We start from the raw sequence: 15,664 nt of genomic DNA, 5'->3' as shown, positions 1-15,664 counted from the left end.
TCTCTCTCTCTCTCTGTCGCGCGCGTGCTTCTTTCACCAGGTTTCTCTCACCACCGCGCGCGATTGCTCTCGGCCTTTACGTTTCTTCCTCGGCACGCCTCGCGCTCGCGGTCACTCTCTCTTTCGTTTGCGTTCCGCGCGCGTCACTCGTTCAACGTTCTCGCCTGTTCTCGCCGGCCGCGAGCAAAACACACGGTGTCTCTAAACTCGCCCGCTCGGTCTCGTTTCCGCTTATCTGCACCCGCTCGGCTCCAACTTTCTCCGTCTCGTTCACTCTTCCGCTCCCGTGTGATCGGTCAATCGGTGCGCATACACACATACACGTGCGTGCACCGATGCATATTTCATTATCACGTTCGTCGCATCTTTTCTCTTTATCCGCTATCCTCTTTTGTTTTTTATTCATCTTTCTGCCCATCATTCTCGACTCAATCACGCCGTTGTCACGTCGATTAATAAACTCGCCGATCGCCGATCCGCGATCGTCGATCGACGAACGTCATCGTTCTCTGCGTCGCCGTCATCGTCGTCGACGTCGTCAATATGACGCAGCCGTCGCACCAGTGTGATACTTAAATAAGCGAAATTTAAGTATACAAAGTTTTACCTAGTGTGTTAATGCAATCGCGTGTCGAGATGCACCGGTGACGTGATAGCACGCGCGTCGCGACGCTCGATTCGCCATCGTCCTCGTCACCGCCCCGTCATGCTCTCGCATTCCCCACGTATGTGCGTGTACGTATAACTTCAGATACGCTCGTACGTTTTTAAGTAAAGGTAAAAAACCATAAAATTTCCGCCTTATTCGTCGTCATTTCGGGCTTCGGAGCAAAATTGTGTCGAGGATTCAAAATCACCTACTTACTATTCTTCAGACCGTTGCGTCAATCAACACTCTCATATATATATATTTTTTTTTGCGATATATACATATTGCGATTGTGAAAGTCGGAGTGAATCGCCCACTCCAAGTTCGATTTCGATTTCCGTGCGCGTTATGTGTGTGCGTAAAATCGTGATGTAGAAGAATAGATCGGCAAAAACGTGATAAATGTGCTTATCAGTGGCTGGAAATGTTTTATTTAGTGAACTACATATATAATTATGCTTGCTCGTGTTTATGGATGACGTCATTCCTAAAGCTGGTTAGTGGTTGTTGGAGTTCTTTTCCGAAACCATCATCATTAGGAAATTAATGAGGCTGGTGGTACGTTATTAGTGTATTATTAATGGTGGTTATGATAGATTTCGCCAGCGTTGTACATATATACGTATTGGTTTCCGCTGAGAGACTCTTCCGCGTTGATCATGTAACGTAACTTGGACGTAGAAATTTATCGTGGAATTCGTGCCAACGACGAGTGCGGAAGCTTAGTCGCTTGATTCTCTACCGAAACCAATTTTCAACAATTTTCTTAGAGAGAAATTTCTCAAAGTTCGAATGTTGCTATATCTAAGAAATATCGTTTGTGTATGCAACTCTAATAGAATCGATTTAAAACCGGAAATGGACTACTGCGTGATTACGCAAAATGTGTTTGTACCGACTCAAACATGAGAAATCAAATCCTTATCATTCAAGTTAACCACCATGCTATGCTTCCCGATTTCATATACCGCGTATATTCACTTCATATAATTTCACTCTCTAATGTCAGCCTTTTAACAACAGTTACATGACCTCTCTTAATTACTCTTTTTTCCAATTAAAGATGTATCAGGTGTATAATAGTTGTATAAAAAGTGACTGAAATTGAAACTTTGTACCTTCCATATAAAAATGAATATTATTTATACATACGAAACAATTCGATAAGGTCAGCATTTACATTTAACAATACAATTTTATTAGCTCAAATAAAAATTTTCTCGTTTTATCTTAATTATTTTTTAAACACACACAGGTCTTATTACTTATTGAAAAAATTTTTGATCCAGTTTTTAAATTATCGCCAAACTTTTTGTATTGCTTTTAAATACAATATAGGGAAATTTGTAACTTTTTCATAATTTTTTTTTTTATTAAAAAATACATTCTCATAGTATCAGCAGGAATAATGTTAACGCGCAATGTTAAAATATAAACAAATAATATAAAATTCCATACGTTACTTAGATAAATATCATTGCCAAAAATATCACAAATACCAAAATACCAAAAAATTAGCAACATACCTGAGTTTATTTTTTTTTTCAGATTGTCACGTTCGTTCATTGATTAATTCGTTTTTTTTTTATAGGCGAACGTATGACGGAATTAATATAAAACATCATATCGCGCGCGCGAAATAACGGTTCTTATTTCGTTCTTGGACTTAATTCTCAAGTTTAATCAACTCTAATAAGATAAGACAATGGTTTCGCCACTATTTACCGTTTGGCGGCTTCGCGATCGTGAAGCACCTCTTCAATGAACCACCGCGACACGCACGTGAGAGTGGATAAGCGTAGCAGGCGTGCGTAATATTCGACACGCGCGTCACGACCGGAGGTCGCGCATCGCGCGCGGACGTCGCGCCGCGCCGCGGCTATAAATAAAACGCACGTCGCGAACAGCCACGCCGCGCCGCGCGTTACGCTCGCGCTTCTTCGTCGCTTCATGTAACAACGTGTCAATAAAAATAGACGACAGCTTAAGTCTCGACCGGTCTCTACCAGGATTGCGAGAAATGAGGATTTCGAAAAACGCTGGACGCCGCCGCCCGCTTACCAAGTTGATAAGTTTTACATAACTCTAGAGATAATATCTCTTCCTTAGAAATAATATCTCTTTCTAAGAAATTGGTCCGCAATCAAAAGATCGGAATTGTCACATTAGGAACAATCGCTTCAGACGTAATCACGATTGAAGAGAAAATAAGAAAGGATCGATACTGTTTTTTTTGTATCGTAAAAGTTTAAGAAAGAAATAGGGTTGATTTCTTTTTTCTGTCTCATAATTTTTACAATTATAAGTTTTATGGCATATACAATGCGTGGACTAACCATTATTAAAATAAATTTTTTTTTATGTTATTCTTAATCGTTACAGTTGAGAAATTCTAGCTGCTCGCAATTTTCATGACACTTTGCGGTTTCTATAAATGTCTGTATTAGTTTCCCTGATTTTTCCCAGCCGCGCGTGTGCTCAATTCGCGACGTTACGACATAAAATTTACTTCACGGTGGCGGGTCGTCCGGAACCTAAATGTACATACGTCCAGGTGTCGTGCGTACAGCATTACGCTACATAAGCGACTATCCGCCACGCTATAGGCGCGACTATTTTGGCGTCGTTGAAAATAGGCGAGACCACCCGTCTACGGTTCGCGATTTTGCATGCAGTTATCTGATGATGCGACGCGACCGCGATCTCCGATATTGAATTAGCCGAGATGATCTTATCCGAAAACTGCACGTCTCTTGGACAGAAGATATTAAACGTGTATAGAGATGTCGAGCTTCTCTTGTCGCACGTGTTATTCATCGGTATTGCAAATCTAACCGCTCTAAATTTTGCCGAGCAATTATTTTCTTAGCACGTTTTATGTCGTGTTTATGCACGTCCGAATAGCGGATATAAAATGCCTGAACGATTCGCAAAAGATCATCCCCGAAATGTCTACGAATACTGGAAATATTCCAGATTGTGTGATAACTATACACTCTGCTACCAACTGAGCGTTTTCCCTGTGAAATTCTAATTCGGAACTCTCGGTAGGAGATTAATTAGGAACGGTCGTGAAGCGTCGTCTCGCTAGTTTAATCAGCTGGCTCTGACTATGCGCTTTGAGAATCAACTTTAATCCAATCGATCTCGTTATCCGACAATATTTGTTGATTACAAATCACCATATCGTTACATCATAAGAAATTGAATTAAATTATCAATTACAATAACTGTTTCTGTCTACAATCTACAAGTTAAATCTGTATTTTTTATCTGTTAGATAAAATTTTTTTAATTAATCAGGTCTATTTAATTATAGATTATAGGTTCGTTTACCTATGTGTTCGATAGATTAATCTTTACTTTATCACTGTAAAATTAAATAACTCAAAATATTGCAATCGTCATGTTATATTTGAAATTATCGCCAGGCTTATCCCAGCAGGTCTTATTAACGTGACGTCACTTACGTACATGGTGATTGCGCTTAAATCATCAAAAGATTCGAGCGCGCACGGAGATCGCTCTTTTGACCGGGATTCGCGACTTAGGCAGCTAATTGGCTGAGACGACCATTATCGGTCTTCGTCGTCGGGATCTCGCGGCTTCCCCCTGTTGTGCGACGGCGTCTCGCAGCCTGGAAGCGATTCCAGGTTGAAATCGATTTCGCGTGATTCCCGATCCGCGATATAATTGTCCCCGATACGAATAACACGAGGTTCACGTGCCATGAATTATTTCCCCACGTTTAGCGAATCTAGCAAGGAGGAATACACCGTCGGACTTGGTGACTCGCGCTTGCTCCTGGAGACGGATAACGAAGTGCGTCAATATCAAAGACTACGAAATGAACAGTGACAATCGCAAAGAGCAAGATTGCGGGCGAGGTCCGTCGTGTTCTCGCAACGAGTTTCCGCACCGTCGTTACGGCGGAAAGCCACGGGAGCGCCCTTGCTGAAAGTTATTCGAACTCGCGAGTGAGAGTGTTAATCGCATCGCTGAGGAACATGAGACACAAAGGCGAGAAGGGCAGTTAGTTTGACGTAAAGCGGCCCCGGCCGGCGTCATGTCCGCCGTTGACTCGCAGCGCAGAATTTCCCGTCTTCTGTGAGACAATTCGATTTTTTTCCGGTACGGGAGGATCGCGCCTAGAGGAGGCGCCCAGCGCCAATTTGGAGCGACCGTTGACCTTGACCGAGGCCATTTCGGCCACGACCGATTGAGGACCACGCAAACTGCCTAACCAGCACTCAGTACTAATAACTACAATAGATAGACTGTTCTCTCTTTGTCCATCTCTTTTCTTCCCTCTTGAGAATTATTATATCGATCTAGCCAGCTGTCGACCGTTCCATCTCCAACGTCCAGAATCCATCTCCAAGATCCAAGAGGGGATCTGTATGAAAAGTCTGAGACCAATCATCAGCCCGTAGACCAAGAGATCCTGTTTAAGAGATTCTGCACTTAAAAGTGATTCTGCGACAAAGCGCAGCAGAGCGATGCTATACCGGTGACGTTACCGTTGCTACGTCACGATAACGGTAATCCGCGTACGAGCGGCGCAGTTGCGCAGAACGGAGAATCACCAGCCTTCGTTGTCGTAGTTCAGAGCAATGAGAGCGCCTCGTGGAATTTAAAAGTGAAACTGTGACACGTTATCCGCGGTGCCTTCTCCCATTCTTTTTACTTCTACTGTCTACCACGCGTCCTCTACTTTTCTTTAGTTTATCCTCCACGTTACCTTGTGTCTCTTCCCTCTTTCCTCTTCCTCCGTATTTCTCCTCACTTGATCGCCGCGACCCTCTCGGTTTCCCTCTCTTTCTTCTTTCTTCCACGATCTCGTCAAGTGAAGCCGCGCGCGCGAAAGGAAAAGAGAAGAGCGCGAGTGAAAGTGAATCTCGTTATGAATTTACAGAGTGATCAGTCGCTCGTTATGTTGTGATTATACGTTGGTGAAGCGTTTGGATTAGATCGGTATACGATGATTAGCATATTACACGAGTCCGGTACCACCGGCAGCAGCAGGTGAAACCGCCAACCGATCAGGCGTCGACCAGGCGGGACTTTTACAACTGAGGATTTAGAAGGGTAAGAAGAGGAAGTGCTACCAGCTGGCGCTCACGTTGATGGCCGATCATCGACGAACCAAAAATGTAAGTTGCCTTATCGATATTTTTCCCTAAATGAGGCGTCCGGCGTGACTGCGCTTAGTTGATTGACTCGTGATTCGCAGTACCGATTCGAGTTCATCCGCGCCTCGCACGGTTTTTTGCGCATTCACTGATTAAGGAGTGCTCTTTTTGCTCCAATTATCCGTACTTTGAGTTTAAGGACTAGATTGTTTACTGTAATATTTGCTTTATTATCTTCATGGCTAAATCATTGGCTGCATTCAGCAGCATTGGTTCTCGCTTTTAGTTCTTTGCTGAATATAAATATACGAATCATGTTAAAGAAATCACTAAGCGCTTACTGATCAGTTTTCTCTGCTGAACGCAGCTATCGCCTTCATATACCTGTTTTCAGGTGTACTCATGTCTCTGACGATTTTTTTCCTCTACTCCGGATCCAATTTTTTGATCCAATTAATATACTACTCTTATTGTTAATTCTTAAGGAAGAATTTGTGCTTGGCACTTGTTGTTTGATAAAAATCATTCTTTCACAGTGGACTGTCTACCTTTTTTTGATCTTTATTCAATAATATAGATTGCTACACATTATTTAGGAAAATCACTGAGCGACCATAACATATAGCGTGATTAGATAAACAAATTTATAGAAGCGTAAATAGTAAAATAACGCGAGGTCTCAGCTGGAAGTGGGCCAGCTAGTCCTTTGCGAGGAAGATGGGCTTCTGTTATTGAAATGGATACTAGGACGAATGGAAGAAACGTATCCAGAAGATGATCAAGATGAAAATCACAAGGACGGTGCTTATCCGAACGGGGAAGTACAAAAGACCAGCGGTTAAACTTTGTATTTTACCATTAGATAACGATTCTAATGCCTATGAAGATTTATGGTTCAAGATTGTTATTATACTAATATTATTTTGATCCATGATTCTTTAAGTTACAATTTAAATTTTTATTTAAGTTAATTGCAAAATTGACAACTATAAGTAGTCAAGGCGCGCGGCATGTTGTATTGAAGTTAAGTTGGCAGTACTGTCGCCAGTTTAGTAAAATTCCTGTAAGTTTTTCTATCTAGTTATATATTATGGCCGTTCAGACATTAGTCTTTTGTTTGCGGTAGAGATAACATGGTTACAGATTATTTAAAAGACTCTGAAATAGTGGATCGCAACATTACATTATTCACAATAGTTTAAAAGTTTCAAGTTTAAAAGTTTAAAAGTTTTACTAAACATAATGTTGAATGTATGCAACAAATGATTGACAGATAAACAAAAATTTTTTAATGAATTTGACTACAAGGGTTTCTCGTCAACGGCCGAGGAACTTTCGCCGAATTAATTTGTAACGTATCACACAAATCATGGTTTAACTGAAAAAAGACGTCTAACATATCATGTAAGAAAAAGAAAGTAACATTTATCGCTTTGTTATATTTGTCCATGCGCTAAGAATTTTTATTTTATTCTATCGGCTGAAGAGGACTAACAATAAGTAAAGCCCAAAATGTCCCGTTTTGTATGTAATTAAATAAATTTAATTGGAAATTTTATCTATCTAACAATATTGCTCGGTTTTTAAATTATTGACCTTGGATTGATGACCTTGAAATTACTTTTATATTGTAATTACAAAGAAGTTTCGGGTTGAGATGACAATTGTTATTATAGCTCGAGGGGGATCACACATATTACATCTATGTGAAAACCCGTGTTTTTACATTAAAAATAAATTGATTTACAAAATCACCAGAATAAGTGTGATGTTCAGTTGATCTTGTTTTCATCGGCTGGACTGGGAGTAGCGCATTCGCACACAGTTTAATCGCACCACTCATATCGGCCGATTCCTAGTAATTTTTAATTGCTCTACCAATGAATTTATATTATTTTAAATTAGCCAGTTAGCGATGTGGGCAATTGATATATACCCGGCTGAATCAATTTTTTTTAAATACCGAACCTCGCAGACCTATAATCATTCGATAATGAACTTTGATTCCCCCAGTTGTAATAACAATTGTCACCTCAACTTCAAACTTCTCTGTGATTAATGTCTCATTATAAGGTAAAATTTGGCACACAATTTAGTCCCAAACGAGAGAGGTAAATCGCTGAGGGAATTATTTGAGGCATTATTTGAAAATTAGTAGGAATTAACGAGCAGTAGTGGGCATTATTAGGCGTTAATGAGCGTTACTGGGCATTACTAGGTATTATTATAGGTCTGTTCGCGTTGTTTGTATTTTTTACACTCAATATCTTCGCTTTCTCTTTTTTCAACGCCCAAATATGTATCTATCTCATTTTAAGTTCAAAAAGTTTTGAGAATTTCAAGCAATGCGAACAGATTTTACTCTTACTAGACATTAATTAACATTATTATTATTTTTTTTAATAAAAATTGTTTAGTATTAATTATTCTATTATAATACTGTATATTTATTATACATTATATCAATATAATATTTATACATACAGATTTGGGGCATTACTGGGAAATTGCTTTATCACTCGATATATAGGTAGAGTTATTCTCGCAATAATGTCTTTAAGTTAGACTAGATTATACGTCAGTTTAACTACCGCAGTAAAAATTAATAAAATTAGGCTTATTCGTGTTTTTGTATGAAACGAAAGAATTAATCTGATGGAAAAAAGCGCCACTTTGCCTCGTGAACTGAGATATTAGTTATGAAAGTTGACAACTATTTCGATTAGGTTAGGAAATCTGTCACGCAACACAGGACATTGTTATGAGAATTACATAAAAATTCAACAGTAATGCCCCTTAACGGTTTACTCGTTGGTCCCAAAATCGAGAGTCCAAAAATGGGCGATTTTTTTGGTCACTCTTTCTCTTGAGATAAATCACTTGCGATAAATCACTTTTTATTACTATGCATATATATAATGTGAAAAACTTAATTTGTTATTATCTAATTTTTTATCTTAATTTTTTATCTTAATTTGTAATTACCTAATTTTTTATCGTCATTAGTAAAACGATTTGATTCTTTTTCACTTATTGTCATTACAATTTAATTTGAAGGGCTTAGAAAATATTAAAAATGCATACACTTTTTTAAAGAGCTGGCAGGAAAAGTCCAGTAGGTGGAAAAAAACCACTGTAAATTTGAACGGTCCGTAGTTTATCCATCAGAATAAACTAGCAAAAACTATAAAACTGCACTGTTAAATCTATAATATCGAATTAATAAAACGATATAATTAAAATAACGATTTAGTGAGTACGAGTAGTGGCGACTTAAATTAGATTAAATTTAACACTATAGATTTAACAATATAACTAATATATGATACCATAACATATTTAGATACTTTATATACATTTTATATTATTTTAATTGTACTTATAATATTTTATTTGTGTTTTACGTATGTGGGCATTTTTAGAAAGAGTTGCATGAACCACAAGTTGATATAATTAGATTCAGTCACAAAAATGAACGCAAATACAAATAAAGAAAAATAAAACCTGGAAAATTTGCTTCACTAAATGCAAATAACATCGATAGTATTGGCGCTTATTATAATATCCGCATATTACATATTAAAATAAAATATACATTGTACTATAAAAAGATGTTACCAACTGAGTTACAATTAACAGTACAACGTCTGCGCCCTACTGATTACTTCGCCAGAAAATAAATTTATAATCACTAACTTGAGTTTTTTATTTATTCTTTCACGCATAGATTCTTGCGCACAGAATCTAGGATATAAACTAGGATTATAAGACGCTTTAGGCTGCCTGTAAATTAAAATATTAATAATTTTATTTATTTTATTGTTTTTAATAGAAAAGTCTAGTTTTTTGAGCCGGATTTTTCTGGAAATCACCGGTTTTTACCACTAGCATGAACTTTATTAAAAAAAATGTAGAATTTTGCCAACCCTGCTTTTTTTAGTTTCTCAAAAATTTACTTTTATTTCCGATTTTGACATTAACAAGTATAATTACACACAACCATTATATTACATTTTAACAATAATATATATAAAACATGAAGGAAAAATTTGTATTTCGATAATAATGTATATAAAACATGGAGAAAAAGTTCAAAATTTATTTTATACCAATATTTAAGATACAATTTTTAGTCAACATTTTTCTCAGATATCACATAAACACTGTCATTTGTACACTGAAAAAAATGTCTGGTTCAAAAGGAACGAACCAGAAAATTCCGATGACATATTAATCAGAATTCTGGTTATCTCAATTAAAATTACGATAGATTCAATCAGTTACTTTTTGTAGATATGATTGTAGATATGATTACAAAGATGTAACGCAACTCATACCGTTTTATTTCACCGGTTTATCCCTCATTGATGTTTCATCATTGAAACTACGTTATACTGGCGATATGACATTAATATGACTTAATTTACGTACAAATTAGTTCCCGCGAATTCGCGATATATTACAAATAGAGCACATATACGAGTTTTGATTCGTATCCCGCGATTCCGCGGTCAGTTGCATATACGTATACATATTGCGACCATTCGCCTGATGTCTGTAAACCATAGTAATTATCGAGGCGAGATCCCGCTAACGATACTAGACTCTTTGCTATTTAACGATCCTAGATCATGATCAATGGGATCGTCCGCGTGCACTCTACTACTGCATAATTCAAGCGATCGTCAATCCTCGTAAAGATCCATATAGACGATTTACGTACTGGGAAGTGGTCGCGTCATTCTCGCATCGGAGAGTGATCTCGGTTCAGCGAACTACCACGAACGGCGCGACGGTATGAAGGGGAAGAAAGCAGCGAAGAAAGCGAATAGAAAATAAAATTGTCTTGACAATCGGGGGACACTCGTCGTCATTCGTATCGAGTTTCTCTTCTTCTTCGTCATTGCCCCTTGTGTCTCGTGACTCGTGCGTTGTCAGACGCTGGTAGTGCAGCAACCAACGTCAACGGTGCAAAAGCGTTTCCCTCACCATGAAAACGGGAATTTGCCGGTTCGTCACCGAGGAATTGCTGTTCCAGGCCCCGACGAAGGGCGTTGGGACGCGGAAATCGTTTTCCCGGCGTTTGACACACTCGGCTCCTGTCCGCGCATCGCCCGTTCCGGTCTTACCTCCGTTTCTCGTAATAGTTATGAATTATTACCACGACAGACTGAGAAAATTAGATAAAATCCCTAACTAATTCATGAAAGAATTTGTAATTTGTAACTGTGATACTCTAATTTCAGAAACTTGCTTTTTCGGAAATCTTACCAAATTGAAAGGCAAATTCATTCAATGTCTGTGATCAGATTGTGCGATCTGACATCTCTGTCGTTCTTTTCCATGTCGCCTAAGGTTATAGAATGTAACAAGCAAACTATAATAGGAATTTTCAGTTTATTAACGATGTGCTTCTCAAGAATTTATAATTTAGATTTAGATGGAAGATTTTGTAAGCGTTAGAGAAAAAGAATCACTAACATACATAACATAATACATAACATAATACATAACATATACATAACACAACTCAGCGTTCGCGAATTTCACCTCATTCGGAAAGTTCCGAGAAGAATTGACAGTACCGCTACACGCGTGTGTGTGTATTTCATCCATACGAATATCCATCAAAAGTTTTTCACAAGAGGCTGCAAGAGGAATATTCATATATATAAGACACTCTTCGTGCCCGATACGGAGCAATGAACTGTAGCCGAGCGGAGAGGAGGGCGTTATAATCAGGAGAAACGGAGAAAGGGTGAGAAAGGGAGCGAAGAAAGGGATTGGGAGAGGGAGGAATATGGAAGGGATACATGCAGGTTAATTTCGTACCGATGATCGCCCCCCGACGTATGCGACTTTGCACGAATGCCGGTCTGTTATGTAGGTTAATCCATGCTCCAAGCGAATCGATCTGCGCACGGGGAATCGTGCACTGTCGGGTTAACGAATAGGGTAGGTTAGGGTCCGAGAGCCGCATCCTGCGGCATGCACTCACGCGATTATTCTCTCTGATGTACCCTGAACGAGATTTGATTAATGCGTAATAATAAATGGATCTTCTCGGTGGCGCGGCGCGCCGATTGACATTTCAGAGAATCCTTTATCGTTAAGACTCTCTAACGTTCCTCGTTTCATGATTCTATGATGTCTCTAGTATCTCACAAAAATCGGAAACGAGAACGACCGATATTTTGTCATCTCGCAAAATATCTCCAACAAACCTGTTGCGAAAACTGTCCCGTCGTATCTTGTAAAAAACTAAATAGCTCTCGGCCGTAATTATACATCGGAATTGTTTTGTAGATATCTACTACTGTAATGTGATAAAATAGACGGATACGAAAGATTATCTGATTGATACAAGTATAAAAACAATTTGATAATTGAATGTATGGAGATTAGGCCGAAATAGTACGCTTGTTTCTCGTGATTGAAAAACAACGTCACCCGCCGTTCGAATAAGCTGAATCTCAAGTAGATGATGTTTTGCGATCGAATCTCTCTTCGGGAGCATTTCGTTGCCACTGCACTTTCTGATGTGCAACAGTATCCGTTTATCTCGTTTCCGGTCTCAACACACATCGACCTTGCAAAAACACATACGTCACAGATGCTTCTTGTACATCTTACCATAATTTTACACTCAATCGATCAAGAAGTCAAATTGCTTCTAACAAATTCTAATAAATGAATATATATACATATATGTATGAAATTCGATGATGAATGAAATTAATAACGTAACTAATATGGCCTATCTAATTAAGAGAGAGAGAGAGAGAGAGAGAGAGAGAGTGTTGTACTTCTTTTAATCCAACATTGAAAAAATTAGTGGCTAGATTCAAAATAGGAAATATTTCTGAACGTTAATTAATTAAAAATATGAGACATTTTCAATATTTACATAAGTGCAGTGAAGATTTAACCGTATATGAAAAGAAGAATTTATAGTTAAAGCATCTATATATTTAAGTAAATATAAAAATAATTTTGTTGAGTCAAAGTAATTATGTAAGACGCTCAAGACGATTGCTAGAATGCTACTTTCTTGTAACATTGTTCATTATACATGAATCCTAAATAATTATTTGGATAGTCCAACAAAATTATTTTTAAATCTGTATCTAACTAAATTTTCAGATACTTTAGCAAAACCATTCTTTGCGTGTGTAACTACAACAAGTAGGCCATATTTGGATTGTTATCTTATCACGTTCATACACTTTTTTTTCGGTGAACTTATATCTTAAGAAATATCAAGTTAGAAATATCAACACTCTTTTTAACAGTATAAAAATGCGGAATGCTCTTGCGTATCGCCAATTGATCTTTTGGCATCATACTAACTTTGAATTGAAAAAAAGTAGAGAATTCCTTATATAAATCCTTAAAAAGCACATCATTTGTGCATCGAGTCTTCATAGTTATTGATTTATAAAGCGTGGAAATTTGCCAAATCCCGGAAATATGTCATGAATGAAGTGATATTAAGCGGAAAGAACTATATCAATATCCAATTGTATTCAATCAATATATTTCAAAAAAGAAACATGTAAACACAATTAAACAAAAGACATGTTCATACAATGACAGTTACTGTATTAATGTTATCACACCGGGATTGTCACCACAATGTGCATCACAAAATGAGATGAATAACTTATAACACACATTGTGAAAGTTGAAAATTAAAGGGTTTTTCACAAGAACCATACACATAAACAAGTCTAAAAAGTTAAATCATCTTTAAACCGTTTATATCACATAAATATATGATAATTTACCTTAGAACATAAGATAAGAATAAAGTTTTAAGCTTTGATTAATACTTTGAAGATCCAGTACAAAAAATTAAAACGCCTTTGGACTTGTTCGTTTCTTGCAGAATTTTATATTTACTATTTATTTTTATCTAAGAGATAATATTTTACATTTATCTTTTGTATATTATTAATAGTAGTAAAAATGAAGAAAGAATTATTATTTAACGTACAAGTAATAATTATTTCATTTTTAATTATAAAATTTTATAAATTGCTCTTAAAATTTGTCGTAAATATGAAACTCTTATATTTTTCGTTTTATTCTTATCGGGACAAAATTGCTCACGATATAACGCTGTTGATAGACGAATGATTTAATGTTATCTAGATTAAAAAAAATGTACTTATTTGATTTATGTGTGAAACTCTTCAATTGTGTCCTTAATCATCTTGTTTGTATTTAGCATTTGTAACAGTCCAAAAATAAATTTCTCTTAAAATGTTTTATTCAGCTTGATACAATTTTGAGAAGATAATTAATTATGAAATTATCATAAAAATGATTAATAAAACTTGAATTTATATGCTATCATAAAGGTCTCATTATCAATTTGGTTAACCCAAACTCTGTTTAAAAAAAGAAAAAAAACGTATAAAAAAAAACTCAATAGTACATGCAACACATTAATAAACTTATCAATAATTCAACTAATAAGTTTCCGTTGGCATTTTTCTCTTTGCTGCATTGTCAGTTTTTCGCGTGTTCTTAAAAGCTTCTTTATTGAGTATAAAAAAAATAAGATTCACGTTTAATCTGTTCAAATAGTAAGATTATCAACGGAACTTTTGTGATCACTTATCACCGTACGATTACCGTTTTGTCCTAAATTGATAGACGTCGTAATATCAATTGAACATTTCATAATTTCTCTTAAAGGTGTGTCTTCGGAGATGCCGAATGTGTAAATCTGGTCTGACGTTTAGATGTTTCGACAGAAATTCTGATAAAGTGACGGTATCGTGTTTATAGTATATGCTATCGTAAAAATCACAACGGGATGAAAGAAGTTGTCATATTCATGTACCTTATGCAGCAGCGCTGTCGGCGAGAGAACAGAGGAATCTCTCTTTCTCAGATATTGTCGGCTTTCTGATTGACGCGTTAATTAAAGGCACGGCCGATTAAACTGCCATGATTGCACAAGCGCGCTCACGGAAGAAAGCAATTCTCCTGCAATTAACGCACTGCCAGTGATGCGAACGTCGATTAAAGCACGCGAATGCAGTACCTGTCCGCTACTTAACCCAGAATCGAATGTAAGGCATGCAGGAGCGATGAAAAATGAGCTCGCTGTTGCTCGCATTTGCCTCAGACGGGTCAAAGGCAACGGAAGAAAAGGATCGTTTTCAGATCGGAGTTTACGGACGAGAGATCGAGGTATCGGGCAACGTTAACGATCCTACTTTCGTGCAGAAGAAAGCGATCGTTCGTTCTTCCGACCTCACGCGACGGCTTTCATCGTGCGAACAGGAAAAGTTGCACACGAAGAGTGAGAGGCGCGCTCCTTTCCCTCTTTCTCTCTCTCTCTCTCTCTCCGACCAAACTACCGATCTCTCTTTCTCTTCCGCGATCGACGTTTCCTCGCGCAGTGGCCTCCCGCGGATCTCCGTGATTTCCAGAGCCGAGAGGTCGACCGCTTCTCCGGTCAAGGAAGAGAGCATACATACTGTATGACCGAGACGTAGTCGAGAAGCATGGAGACGCTACGTACGAGAGACGAAAGAACAGTAGCACAGGAGAGGTATAATGAAGTGAGGGAGAGAGAGAGAGAGAGGGGGGGGGAGAGGGAGGGAATGTGGAGACGAAGAACGACACCGCGCGATGTATACGACAGCGGTGCGCGCTGCTACTCCGTTCGATGTGTCAGTGTGTGTCGCGCTGGAGGCCGGCTGAGGTCGATGGCCTCGCTTTCGGCCGCCGTCGTCGACGCTCGGTCACACTCGGCACTAGGTCAGTGATGGAGGATGGAGTCACTGGCCGCCCCGAGCGTCGAGGCAATGACACCGAGCACGCCGTTGCTGCCACCGAACGGCCGGCGCGGCGCGGCGCGGCGTTT

General features: G+C 38.2%; 1 protein-coding gene across 1 annotated transcript in view; it reads left to right on the top strand.

The window, feature by feature from the left end:
• The first annotated feature begins 5,495 nt into the window (after positions 1-5,495).
• Positions 5,496-15,664, top strand: part of LOC108751510 (hormone receptor 4) — a 359,461-nt gene continuing 349,292 nt past the window's right edge. Inside the window, exon 1 of the mRNA XM_018491824.1 lies at positions 5,496-5,802. The gene's annotated coding sequence lies outside the window, so the exon portion shown is untranslated. The remainder of the gene's footprint in view (positions 5,803-15,664) is intronic.

Source organism: Trachymyrmex septentrionalis, unplaced genomic scaffold (assembly GCF_001594115.1).
Source record: "Trachymyrmex septentrionalis isolate Tsep2-gDNA-1 unplaced genomic scaffold, Tsep1.0 scaffold1, whole genome shotgun sequence".
In the NCBI taxonomy this organism is placed as follows: domain Eukaryota; kingdom Metazoa; phylum Arthropoda; class Insecta; order Hymenoptera; family Formicidae; genus Trachymyrmex; species Trachymyrmex septentrionalis.
Note: the sequence above shows the minus strand (reverse complement) of the source record. Positions and strands in the feature narration are given on the sequence as shown.